The sequence below is a fragment of the Mixophyes fleayi genome, chromosome 4 (genome assembly GCF_038048845.1).
Source record: "Mixophyes fleayi isolate aMixFle1 chromosome 4, aMixFle1.hap1, whole genome shotgun sequence".
Lineage (NCBI taxonomy): Eukaryota > Metazoa > Chordata > Amphibia > Anura > Limnodynastidae > Mixophyes > Mixophyes fleayi.
This window is the reverse complement of record NC_134405.1, coordinates 73687189-73701629: the sequence shown is the minus strand read 5'-3', so window position 1 is coordinate 73701629 and position 14441 is coordinate 73687189. Positions and strand designations below refer to the sequence as shown.

The window sequence follows — 14441 nt, the reverse complement described above, 5'->3', positions numbered from 1 at the left end:
CTGTGGACTGGAGTAAAGTCATTTTTTCTGATGAATCCTCTTTCAGATTGTTTGGGGAATCTGGAAAAACGCTTGTCCAGAGAAGGAAAGGTGAGCGCTATCGTCAGTCCTGTGTCATGCCAACAGTAAAGCATCCTGAGACCATTCATGTGTGGGGTTGCTTCTCAGTTAAAGGAGTGGGCTTACTTACAATTTTGCCTATGAACACAGCCATGAATAAAGAATGGTACCAAAACATCCTCCAAGAGCAACTTCTCACAACCATCCAAGAACAGTTTGGTGATTAACAATGCCTTTTCCAGTATGATAAAGTACCTTGTCATAAGGCCAAAGTGATAACTAAGTGGCTCGGGGATCAAAACATCAAAATTTTGTGTCCATGCCCAGGAAGATCACCAGACCTTAATCCCATTTAAAACTTGTGGTCAATCCTCAAGAGGACAAACAAAAACCCATACATTTTGTCAATGATTGACAGCATGCCAGGGCGAATTGCAGAGGTCTTCAAAAAGGGTCAACACTGCAAATATTGACTCTGCATAAGCTTAATGTAATTGTCAATTTGTCAATAAAAGCCTTTGATACTTGCTAATTTTACTTCAGTATACCATAGAAACATCTGACAAAAAGGTCTAAAAACACTGAGGCAGCAAACTTTGTGAAAACCATTAATTGTGTTGCGGGCAACGCAGTGGCTAAGTGGTTAGCACTTCTGCCTTACAGCACTGGGGTCATGAGTTCAATTCCTGACTATGGCCTTATCTGTGAGGAGTTTGTATGTTCTCCTCGTGTTTGCGTGGGTTTCCTCCGGGTGCTCCGGTTTCTTCCCACACTCCAAAAACATACTGGTAGGTTAATTGGCTGCTAACAAATTGACCCTAGTCTGTTTCTCTGTCTGTGTGTGTGTGTGTGTGTGTTATGGAATTTAGATTGTAAGCCCCAATGGGGCAGGAACTGATGTGAATGAGTTCTCTGTACAGTGCTGCGGAATTAGTGGCGCTATATAAATACATGGTGATGAGGATGATGATTCTAAAAACTGTTGGCCATGACTGTAGAAGTAGTGGTATATCAGTGGTTAGCAGATTAAATAGAAAGATTAATAATTAATAAAGAATTAGTTAAACAATAAATATAGAGCCAGGTTGGAATAGCTTGTAGTTATAGAGATAATAGCTTAGATAGTTTATGAACAGCAGTGAAGGTATAGAGTACAGAACAGAGTGTTATAGACATGAGGTACAGTAGATACAAATGAACGTGTTGGAAGTGTAGGATTGGATCCTAATGCATTTTGCCACGGTGTGTGGTTTTCTCAGTGGGTTCTATCTCCTGAATCAGGCCAAGTAAAATAAAAGCGTGCTCATGCACATACACCTGTTAGGATGGCAGGTGCTACACACTGGTGATGATGACTTGGCATAAGCTAGGTCTATATGCCAGATGCATCTCGAGATGTGTATGACTATGCATATGGGTGGAAATAAGCTATTTTTTTGTGCAATTTATGACCACTTTTCTTCCAACTCTACATCAGGCCCATAGTGTACAATAATCATAACCTCTTAGTAATGGGGACAAATTCAGCATTTACATATTCTAAGCATATTTATTTACACAATAACTGTCTAATAGTCATATCTGGGTGTGTGCCTTTAAGTCCAATAGGTAAAACATGTAGTTTACATCGCAATAGACCATCTGTTCACTGACACGTTTGGTTAGACATTCACTGAAGTTAAGTTTCAAAATTTTATGTCTAGTCAATCAATATCACTTGTGGTTAATCTCCTTCCCAATAAGTAAGAAAACTAGCTATACCCAACATCCCACTAAAACAATCATGTGTGTCAAAGAAATATATTTGATATTAAAATAAGAAATATTGGGGGCTCATCTATTTTTGAATGCATGCTTAACTTGACATAAGATAGATATTTCCATAGTGCGCATGTGCAGTAAAAGGCATACGCATACATCTGTACATTGTCTTTTGCACATCTCTGACTTGCGTCTTCCTATATCTGGAAAGGAGGAATGGTGAAGGGTAGGGTGGGCAATTGCTAGTCCATCCTACAGTAAGGGTGTGTTCACATAATTGCAACACAATACACATGAGTGCATCCACAGCAATGCTTTTTAGGAGGTGTATCTCTTTAGGATGCTGGAGAACAGATTTAATGATACGCAATGGCGATGATGATGTTGATGAACCTCTTCTTCGCATTTATTAGCACCTGTCCAGACACTATTCTTTCTTTTGTATATAATACTTCATTACATCATTATATTGTGTACAAAAAGTCACTTTAACATTTACTACTAACTATGTCAAGCCACATCTCTAAGCTTTCGTGGGGCATAGGTATACACAACTTGTATCGGTATTTAGATATACACAACTGTATGCCTCACATATGCCTGGCGCAAATGTTACTGTGCTTGAGCTGGATGCTGCTTGAGACGTGTCAGACTGAGCATACGCATATAAATCTGCTTTTTCTTGTAAGAAGTATTTCTACACATGTTTGGGATGCAAATATGTCCAACTCTAAATCAGCCCCATTACATTTATTAAAATACCATCAAATGATCATCATTTATCAGTTTTATGAGGATTCTTTGGGGGTGCTCCTCCCATGTGGACTTCAACAGATCAAGAGAGGAAAAGAAAGAAAATAAGACGTTATTTCACATTTAGACTACGATGGATCAAAACAGAAGATTTTTTTTATTTAGTAAAGTGGTAACAAGGGTTTTGGGAATTACAGTACCTACAAATACATACCCCAACCTGTTCTTTATTTGTTCTTTTGAACATTCTTTTCTCATAACCTGAAACGTGCTCTTAGAACATCTTCAAAAATAAATATACTAATACTTGTTGTATGAAAATAAAAGCCTCTGTAGTATGTGGTTTACAGATTTTGTATTACTTAGTTGATGCTTTATGATGCTCATACGTTTTCCATCTGGTCTGCAATACTTATATTTGCCTCATTTCATATTTAGCATCAAAGTTTCACATATTTCACCAGCAGTACCACAACGCAGAGGTAGAACGAATTGACAGTCACCGTCCCAGCTGCTGGAACTCACAGATAGTATTGTCAGTAAATGTACAGTAACTCTGCGAAATGGCCAGTTCCACCACTAACCTCGATTCTCAAGAACATTCCCAATGGTTTCATTCATTTCTAGTCTATACCAAGGATGGCTGCTCGGTACTTCATCAAAATATCAATCTCTTGCCGGGTTGGGGTTGAGCGCAGTTTCCTATTTGTAATTCAAATCAAAATATCAATGTCTTGCTAAATGTTCTGCTTGGCTCCATTATTTACAGACAAGTAACTGGATTCACCTTCCAATGTCTTACCATCATCCATAGTAGTAACTGGATTTCAAGATAGAAGATGTAGCCACATAAGTACATCTATTACTAAATATCGTTGTGTTCTTAAAATCTTTTTTTAAAGCACATAAGGCAAGTGATTTGTAAGGACTTTAGAATATATATTTTTTTAATCATCATATTATCTGCCTCAAAGAACTAGGAATCTAATTTCAGCGTCTCGGCTGTAGAGTTATGATGTTACTTGCCCTGGGTTATGAAAGTGATGTGTATATCTTTTCTGCGCTAATCCATTTTTCTGCTAAGGTTAAAACAGTTTTTATTTTTGTTAGAAGTATTATACCTAATTGAAAGAAAGTACTAGACTGAGATATTCAACAATTAAAGGGAAGTGATGCACCAGCAGTGAACCTGGAGTTTCTGAAAATGCTCAACTGCTGGATGTTGTCACAACACAGCAGAGCATGCGAGAGCATAACTGCTTATCATAATACAGCACATGGCCTCATTCCCAAGAACAGATGGTCGGTGTACTATATGGGGCTTATTTAATAACTTGGTGAAAAAAGCCTTGGTGTGCAGTGACCCTTAGGAACAAATCAGCATTAAGTAATTTAATATTGTAAAACAAATGAAAGCTAATATTTGTTTGTTTGCTGTTGGTTATAGCACAAGCTTTCTACTTGCACCATTTTATTAAACAGACCCATATGTCCCTTTTATTATTATGATCATATTACACGTCAGTGGAGTATTCATCACAGGTGCCAGCCCCATGACTTATGGGCTCACTCATCCCAAAGAGTTGTACAGTCTGGCTTCTATTTTCCTTTTACTGGTATAGGGGGAGATAGGAATGTGCCCCAGGGTCCTTTCTTTGGCAGCACAAGTTTATCACAGTCAGCTCTGGTATATAGGGGGTATCCTTGGCATTCGGGCCTTTCCTGGTGGCTGGCCCCTCCTCAGGGACCAGCCAGTGTATTAAATGTCCAGCTTCTGAAAGTGGGCATCAACCCCTTGCCCTGATTGACTCAGATCCCTGTCTGCCAGCCGTGGGAAGAATGCTTAAGATTACAGACAGTGTGTACAGCCAGTCTCATGCAGTGTGCTGAGCCGCTCCTCCTCCCTGGTGTCTGGCTAGTTCCATTTCTGTCCTACCCTCCCCTTTAGCTGCTCCTCCTTCCACTTCTGCCCTTCCTCTCCCATTTCCCTTTGTTTATCCCCTTCCCTACTCAACTATTTCTAAATTGACTCTCTCCTCCACCATTTCCCTCTCCTATGTGGCAAGGAATATTAATGCAATATGGGGGTATTACAGTTGCATAGTGGGGCTATTAAAGTGATGTAGGGGCTGGTGGGGTTATTAATGTAAGAGGGAGAGTAGGTGTCAGGTTTGAGCACGAAGAATGAGGGAGAACCTGCTGTCTCAGCTGGTATTGGCTAGACTTCCCCAGAGGTGCAGAATCTAACAGAGTGGAAGGTATTCACCAGGGATCCCTGCAAGGAGATTTGGGCTTCAGCGGTTTCCACCCTGTAGGTCGCGACCCTCTAAGGAAGTTTCCAGTGAGAAAGGTTAGAGAAGTGGTTTGGCAGCATTCAGAGAAATACAGTTCTAATAGCAGATGATGATCATAACAATTACAACTAAGGAGGGGAACATGTATGCAAAGTTCAATGGAGCAGAGAGTATGCAGCACAGGATGAACTATGGCTATGCCACTGGGAAGTGTAATGAATCAGCCGAGGTCAACGGTACATGCCGAATAGATAGCGGGCGTTGATCACAGCAAATGCCACTAAGGAGTGGAACATGTATGCCAAGTTCAAAGGAGTGCAGAGTAGGCAGCAGACGATGAACCACGGCTGTTATCACTTGGGAGTAGAAACGATCAGCAGAGGTCAGCTGTGCATGCAGAATAGATAGTGAGCGTTGATCACAGCAAATACCACTAAGGAGTGGAACATCTATGGAGTAAAGGGTATACAGCAGATGATGAGTACACAGCTATTACCACATGGATGTGGAATGGATCAGCAGAGGTCAGCAATGCAGACAGAGTAGATAGTAGGAGATGATCACAGCGATTATCACTAAGGAGTGGACAAGGTGAGCAGAGATCAGTGGTATCCAGGTATGCAGCAGACGGTGAGCCACACCCATTACCACAGGGATGTGGAACGGATCACTGGAGGTCAGCAGTGCATGCAGAGTAGGTAGTGGGCGTTGATCACAGCGATTACCGCTAAGGAGTGGAACAGGTGAGCAGAGATCAGCAGTATCCAAGTTATGCAGCAGACGGTGTACCACAGCTATTACCACAGGGATGTGGAACGGATCAGCGGAAGTCAGCTGTGCGTGCAGATTAAATAGCGGGCGTTGATTACAGAGATTACCACTAATGAGTGGAACAGGTGAGCAGAGATCAGCGGTATCCAGGTTATGCAGCAGACGGTGAGACACAGCTATTACCACATGGATGTGGAACGGATCAGAGGAGGTCAGTGGTGCATGCAGAGCAGGTAGCGGGGGTAGATACAACGGAGAGCAGGAAGCTGATACAGACCAGGTGTAGACTCAAAGGACCATCAGTGAAAAGGTGAAGGGAGGAGCCTTACAAAGCAGAACTGACCATTGGCTAGACAGGCCAAACACAGGTGAAGCAAGCACAGGTGCAAACTGCTGCTGACAGACTGCACAATGAGGAGAATTAATGTGAGACGCAAGTGTTAGACAGTCGCGGCGGTACCCACATTACCTCCTTCTGGTGTCCCGGCCGTCGCTATGATGACCGGGACATCACTTCCGCTATTTCCGGCCGGACGCCGAAAATAGACTGTAGGCTGGGTGGCCGGGCGCATGTGTGACAGGTCCGCCTATGGGTTAATTAATACCTTGTGTCTACAATTAACAGGGGGGCTTTGATTGGTTCAGAGCTAGGCTCTGATTGGCTATCAGCAGTATTTAAGGCAGTGAGGTCTAAGCCTCACTGCCGGTTATAGCGTCCTGTTTCTGTACTGCTGCCTGCTACTTTGTCCATGTGTTTGGTGTTTAACATAAGATTGATTTCCCGTGTATGACCCTTGCCTGTTCCTGGACTCTGAACTTGTGCTTCTGACCCTGATCTATTTCCTGAACCCGGATTCTGATTCTCTGCTAGTTACCCTGATCTTACACCTGTCCCTGGATCCTGAACCTGTGCCTGTGACCCCTGACCTTGGTTTGTTCTCTGGATACATTGTCTGCCGCCGGCACCAATTCTGGCCTGGACCCCACGCTGCTGTCTGTCATAACACTCTATTCCTGGGTTCTCCTCAGCCGGTACACATCTCTCGACCCTCTGTTTGTCTGCAGCCAAGTCTGTCCCCACCACTAGGGGCAACAGTGAACAACAGACTTCAGAGCAGACTCCGGGTTTTGCTGTACTGGCTGGAGGGGTTCCTAACAGTAAGCGCACTGAGGTTTGGGTGGAAATACCCAGAGAGAGGTGTGTGACAGTAAGGAGGTATGTCCTGCTTCATATTGCTTTCCCAATCCGCCCCTGTCAGACCCTGCTGCAGTGTCGAATGGTGGAGGAGACACAGTGCTGCATTTCATCACACAGCAGCAGTTTATGCTGCTGTCGCATAAGGTGGGAGTCTTTGCAGAGTGTCCCTTTCTACATAGAGCAGCAGGTAGTGGTGGGAGAAAGAGGGTGGCATGCAGCACACATGACAAAGGAAAAAATGATGGAGGCATATGTGACAGGGGAGAGTGGGAAGGGTATATGTTACACATGCCCTCCCTACTCTCCTCTAGTTACATATGTTCCCCCACCATTGTCACATATGATAGTGGGGCAACCACTAATCTTAAACACTGGTTAAATTCCTAAAACATCCCTGCCCACAACAGTCTAGATTTTAGTTGTTTTTAGGTGATTTTTCCCCTTTAATAACTAGGCACATCTGAAAAATATTTGCACAACACAAACCTAAGTTAAGAATACCAGTGTATATATATATCATGCATTATTTTAATAACTATGTAATCAGTCTGCCAGACTTATAAATAAATCAGTCACATAACAAATACTGTGCAAGTATGCATGAAAACCGTTGTGCCGTTGCTTTTATTCCAGAACACCAGTACTCATCAACCAGATCGATATATATATATGTCTGGCACAATGACATTTTAAGGGCTAATCTTCTCAGACTAGAGCATGTCTTCGCTTTTTTACGACTCTGTTTCCGTATGCTGTAACTTCAAGCACAGAGGGTCATACTGGATCACGAAACCCTCTAGCAACTAAAATAGCACTGCTTAGTACTCTGCAGGGGTCCCAGACTCCAGTCATCAAAGACTGTAAGCAGTCGACAATTTAAAAATACGTCTTCTAAGTATTGCCAGTAAGAGGTAATGAGCCATAGATCACTGAATTGTGCTCTATTTTTGGCTCTCCAACTCTGCAGTTGAACATGTCTTTAATATTGGGAACAATAGTGTCTCTTTTACAAAGGTTTTTACTCTATTATTTATAACGGAGAACTTCCATTTCCATAGTAGCCTTGAGGGCAAGTAAGGGAAAATTTATATGCGTCAGTCTATAACTTGTAAGAGGAGGTTTAAATTCTTCATTTTAGTTTAATTTAGTTATTTGGAGTTTATGTGAGAGTGTACAAGTAATAAACTTACTATGAGCATTAGAATTACTTGTGTTTTAAGAAGGCTCTTACTCTGATATTTTCTGAACAAACAGGAAGCATCTCCTCTTGTTTAGATATTTGTCACAGTCTGTGAGCATTAGGATAAACCCTAGACTAAAATCAATGCTTTCTTTCTTGCATTTACTGTGCCATCTAATAGCTGCAAGCAGCTTTAGGATTTGTTATGGCAACTGCTATATTGTTGTATAGTTCTAAGCATTCGAAAAAATAGCCCATTCGAGTGGGCTAAAGTAAAATCTGCTGTACTGAAGTGCATAGTTGCCATTCTTCCATATTTTTCAGAAACAACCAAGATTTTTAATTTGTCCCTATATTTTTATCTCTAAATACGTCCTAATATTAACTAGAGATGTTCACCGAACCCCGTGTTCTGGTTTTGGTTTTGGATCTGGATTAACTTCGTGTTTTGGTTTTGGCAAAATCGCCCTTGCGTGTTTTAGGTTTGGTTTTGGTTCCCTGTTGGTTTGTTTTTTTCTAAAATCCCTATTTTTTTGCTAGAATCACATAATTTTGCTTTTTCTCGCCTACATTATTATTAACCTCAATACCACTAATTTCAAGTCATTTGCAGTCAATTTTGAACACCACACAGGTCACAATATTTTTTTCATACACTTTCAAACAAATACTGCTGTGACCTGGCTGGATGCTAAGCAACAGAGCAATGACACAAACACACAGCAATTCATAGCACATTTAGGAAACATTGCCACATAGGATTGGCAGAAAAGAAAAGTGGTGCAAGATGGAATTGTTCTTGGGCCCTCCCACCCACCCTTATGTAAGATATTGAAAAGGACATATACAGTTTAACAAAGAAAGGACTCCACCGACAAGCAGTGCCACTTTTGTAGCTCAAGTGCTTGGTTTGTTTGGACCCCCACAAAACAAGCTTACAATGGGCTTAAGGCACCTAAGCAAACAGTGCTGTTAATGAACTCTACTATGGCAAGTCATGCACCAGTGGAAGCAGTTCTTGCCAGTGATAAGAAGAAGGCCATTGTCATGCCTGGGCATAAGACCAAAAAATCCACTTTGTATGCGTGGCATTATTTTTACACAAATCCTGACAATAGTTGCCTAGCCATTTGTAGCATTGTAAAGCCACAGTCAGTACAGGTAGGGACCTTAACCATCTAGGATCCTCATCCATGTTACACCATTTGAAGTGAGTTCATGGAAAGCTTTTGTGAAAATCAGAAACTTATGCTAAAAAATAACAACAAGCAGTCCAGCATCAGCTACCTCCTTTTTCTCAGCTAGATCTCAGCACCTGCAATCCACACCCCCAACATCTTCATCATCAATATCCTCACAAGTGATCGGAGTTAGTCCAGCATCGAAGTTTCTAAGGCGAGATGACTCCTCCCCTATCATGTCGTTTTTTCATTAAATCTTTTTTTTATTGTAGGTTAACTGTTTAAACAGTTAAGCTGCGTGGTCCCGACATTGCCGCTTTAAACTTACATTCATTCAGGTCGCACTGACGTCAGACACTACTGCCGGAGAGCTGGCCAGTCGAAAACAGGTCCTGTCAGCCTTCTGCTGCCATCAGATATCTGCACAGTCGTTTTTCAGGTAAGTCTGTCAATATTAATGCAATGAAATCGTTTTTTTATTGTAGGTCTAATCGGTGTCGGATTTATCGTCTTCGGTGAACCGATTACCACCGCTACTGAGGATATATGATTTCTGATAACGCCACCAATATTGTTAGAGCATTACAGCTGGGGGTATTCCATCACATTCCCTGTTTTGCTCACACAATCAACTTGGTGGTACAGCATTTTTTTAAAAAATGACAGTGACATGCAGGAGATGCTGTCTGTGTCCCGAAATATTTAGGGTAATTTTCAGGATTCTACAACAGCATGTAGGAGAATGCAGCAGCTGCAAGAAGAATAGAATTTAGGGGGAATGGGCTTTAGTCCAGCACAGTGGAGAATACTTTCCGTGTTGTGCAAGGTGCTGAAACCCCTCGAAGAAGTCACCTGTGAAGAGAGTGCAGATACTGTTAGCTTGAGTCAAGTGATTCCCCTAATTAAACTTTTTGAAAAGCAGCAAGAGAAATTGAAGGAGGAAATGAAACAAAGCAATTCCGCTAATTATGTTTGACTTGTAGATTAAGTACTTTATTCGTTTCGCCAGGATCCAAGAGTTATCAACATCTTGAAATTGGATCATTACATTTTGGCAACTGTGCTTGATTCTAGTTTAAGAGCTATGTCTTTTCTTTCTTTCCAACTGACCCAGATCTCAAGAGATGCAATGAGCTCCTGGTCAGCAAGCTGACAGCTCAAGTGGTACATGACACAATGACGTCTCTTCCTTCAGTTTTACTGGAAATTGCTGTTAGGAAAAAGTTAGCTTTCCCAAGACACCCAGTGTTACTGTTGATACAGATGAGTCTGCACAATATATTGGCATTTGGTCTGGTCTCAAAGAATTGCCAAAAATCGTGACAGCTCCTCCATAAAAGGAACTGCAAATTCCATGAGGAAGGCCATTACTGGCAATTACATCAAAGTACATAGACTTCTGTGATGATTGATTCCAGCGGGGATGAATTAGTATTGTTTGAGGATGATGTACACACTGATGAGGGTGAATATGATGACAGTGTAGATTTGCTGAGATCTAAGTGAGAGAAGGGAGCTAGCTGATGCTGATATGCTAGGTAATATTTTGGGTAGAATGGCATGTTGGCAATTTTATTTTTTCTACAGTAAACTTTCACCTTTATTAGAGAGGTGTTTTTTTCTTTAAAAGGGTACAAGCTTTTTATTTACATTTTTGTTTCCCCGGCTTAAACTACTATTTACTTGAACATAGGCTTTAGCAAATGAGGTAGAGGGATTAGTATCATCATGACTGAGACTGGAGAGTGACAAGAACAATGTGACTGAAGACTAGAGAGTGACAAGGACACAGCCACCCCTCCTGTTTCTGTATGAGCACAGTAAAAAATGACTGAAGACTTTTAATAACACTACCAGTCCTATCATTTGAATTTCTGTTTTAGCACTAAACACTGCCACCTCTCCTTTTTCTGGGTGAGCTATGACACAGACAGTACACTGTAACTGCAGATTTTAAAGAACACTGCCAAACCTATTATTTCTATTTCAGCAATGACAATTAGGAATGGAGCTCTCCTGTTTGTGTGTGAGCTATATAACACCGTACAATTTGACTGCAGATTTAGACAAAGCCTGCCAGCCCTATTATTTCTATCTCAACAATGACAATTAGCAATGGAACAATGGAGCTCTCCTCTTTGTGTGTTACCTATATAACACAGTACAATGTGACTGCAGATTTAGACGACCAAGCCTGCCAGCCCTACTATTTCTATTTCAGCATGACAACAATTAGCAATGGAGCAATGGAGCTCTCCCCTTTGTGTGTTACTTATATATAACACAGTACAATGTGACTGCAGATTTAGAAGACCAAGCCTGCCAGCCCTATTATTTCTATTTCATCAATGACAATTAGCAATGGAGCTCTCCTCTTTGTGTGTTACCTATATAACACAGTACAATGTGACTGCAGATTTAGACGACCAAGCCTGCCAGCCCTACTATTTCTATTTCAGCATGACAACAATTAGCAATGGAGCAATGGAGCTCTCCCCTTTGTGTGTTACTTATATATAACACAGTACAATGTGACTGCAGATTTAGAAGACCAAGCCTGCCAGCCCTATTATTTCTATTTCATCAATGACAATTAGCAATGGAGCTCTCCTCTTTGTGTGTTACCTATATAACACAGTACAATGTGACTGCAGATTTAGAGCACCAAGCCTGTCAGCCCTATTATTTTTATTTCAGCAATGACAATTAGCAATGGAGCAATGGAGCTCTTCTGAATGTCACAGGAGACTTTGAAGAACACTGCTACCCCTCCTCTTTCTTTTCTACCTATGATGCTGCCCAACTTCAACCGTGCTACCCCTTCTGTGTCCCTCTGTGAAATGGAGCTGGATTGCCTTGGAGAGCGTAGCTTATAGAATCCAAAACTCGCGATATCCGTCGACGTAACAATAACGGTTTCAATTCCAAGTGCGCACAAAAGTACTGAGTCGGCTTGGCTCGGTACTTGGATCTGCTAAGTTTGGATGTGTTCGGTTCTCGGGGAACCGAACCTGAGCATCTCTAATATTAACCAACTGCACAATATAGTTCCATATTATCTGGGCATTGTTATTTATTAAAGAGGAGATTTTCAATAACAAAAATGCATTATAGGACGTGAGTGGCGGAGACCCTTTTTAGGGGGTTTACCTTGGACGTCTGCGCATGACTTGTGTATTCTGGGGTTTGTTGCTGCCGTTACGGGTGGTCCGGGCGTTCCGTTTCCCGTGACTGTTGCTTGTTGTTTCATTGTTTCTGCCGTGGCGGAACCTGGGGTGTCTATAGTGGGAAGAAGAAAGGTGTGGGAGAGGGAGGGAGGAGAAAAATGGAGTGGGGGGTAGCAGTAGAAGCGGTACAGACAATATACTTTCTGTGAGTTATTTAGCAGATGATTATAGCTCGTTTTGCAGTTTTCAATGTTACAGCTCTTTTGCTTTGTGGTTATAGCTCTTATGCGGTGTATATTATGCGTGGATTTTTTAACCGCTGACTGCTAGTCAGGAGTTTATAGCCCTGGGGTATATGGTGGTCTTGGAATTTTTATAGCTCTGAGTTTATAGCTCTAAGTTAATAGCCTTGTAATTTGGGTAATTACAGAGGATCGCTCCCGTTTATAGCTCAAATAATATCTGGTATTTGTGGTACCGATAGTAGCTTTGTTTAAGAGGCCCCTGTGGTAGGGTAGAGATTGAAGGATGTCCTGGGGACTAGATTGTGAGACTTTGTTGTCTCAAGTGGTGATTTTGAGTGTCTTTCCTTATATATGTTCAGGGCATAAGAGGAGGATATATAGATTCCTCTACTACTAATGCACCAGCCTATTAAGGCACAAAAACTGATGTCAGGACTGAAGCTCTTTGAGCAGTGGTGGTGGCGAGAGCAACCACTTATAGCTCACGCCCCACAGCTCATATAGAACATTTTTTTCCTGGCATTGATCTCTGTGTACTAATGGTGACTGGTCCCTTCCCTAGGACCAGCTACCTTGTTCTATGTGCAGCAGATTAGAGTTATCTTTTTCAAGTTCTCCTTTCCCTCCTCTCCTTCCCCTTTCTCCTTCTCCTTCCCCTCCCTGTTCTCCCTCCTCCCTCTCTTTCATTTTTTTCCTTCACCCCTTCTGCCTCTCTCCTCTCTCTCTCCCCCTCCCTTCTCTCTCCCTCCCCCTCCCTCCTATTTCTCCTCCACCTCCTTCCTCTCTCTCCTCTCCCTTCCTTCTCTTCCTCACTCCAATTTCTCCCCCTCCTCCTTTCTCTCATCTACTTCCTTCCCCTTTCTCCTTCCTCTCCCTCTTCTCTCTCCTCCCTCTCTTTCCTTCCTCTCTCCCTCCGCCTTTCTCTCCACCCCCTTCCTCTTTTCACATCTCCACCTCTCTTTTCTCTCCCCTCCACCTGCATCCTCTCTCTCCTCTTCCTCCTCTTTCTCCTACCCCACCCTGCTCTCCCTCCTGCCTCTCTTTTCTCTACTCTCCCTCCTCCTCCCGTTTCTCCTCCACCTCCACCTTCTCTCTCTTCCCATTCCATCCTCTCTCTCCTTTTTCTCCAACCCCACCCTGCTCTCCCTCCTGCCTCTCTCCTTTCTCTCCTCTCCCTCCTCTCCTTTTCTCCTCTCTCCCTCCCTTTTATCCTCCACCTCCCTTCTCTCTTTCCTCCTCCACCCCCTCCATCTTCGAATTTCTCCTCCACCTCCCTTTTCTCTCTCCTCCCCCTTCTTTCCTCTCTCTTCTCCCCTCACACTTCACACACCAAAGTGAGCTGGTAGGGGAAGGACATGCCCATGAATAGATCTCCGATGTACCAACTTCAGAGCAGATAAGTTTTTTGAGGAGCTTGTGGGAGTATTAAAATGGAGGCTTGTGGGCTATTAATATTATATTGAGGGTGTTAATATGACACAGGGTTGGGGGTCTATATTAAATATGGGGCTAATGAAAAAATGTCAGGGCACAGTGAGTGAAATTTGAATGTTATTAACTTGAAATGGGAGCATAAAATGGAAATGCTACTAATTTAGAATGATGGCTGGTATTGAGAAAATAAGTCTGTTTATTATATGGGGAATAATGTCAGGGCTGGTAGGGGGAATATGTCTGTTTAGTAAACAGGAAAACTATTAATGTAGTGCTGGAGCTGGTTGGGGGCAATAGGCATATTTATTAAATGTGAATACTATTACAAAAAGACAGTTGTTGTCAGCGTTTATCCTTAACACTACATATCTGTGTGTATCTAGCAAAATGAAAACAT

General features: G+C 42.2%; 1 long non-coding RNA gene across 2 annotated transcripts in view; it reads right to left on the bottom strand.

The window, feature by feature from the left end:
- The window catches only part of LOC142149888 (uncharacterized), a 101328-nt gene that overhangs the window by 50767 nt on the left and 36120 nt on the right, over window positions 1-14441 (bottom strand). For both annotated transcript variants that reach the window (XR_012690901.1, XR_012690902.1), the window contains exon 3: window positions 12349-12477. This is a non-coding gene — a long non-coding RNA (uncharacterized LOC142149888). The remainder of the gene's footprint in view (window positions 1-12348; window positions 12478-14441) is intronic.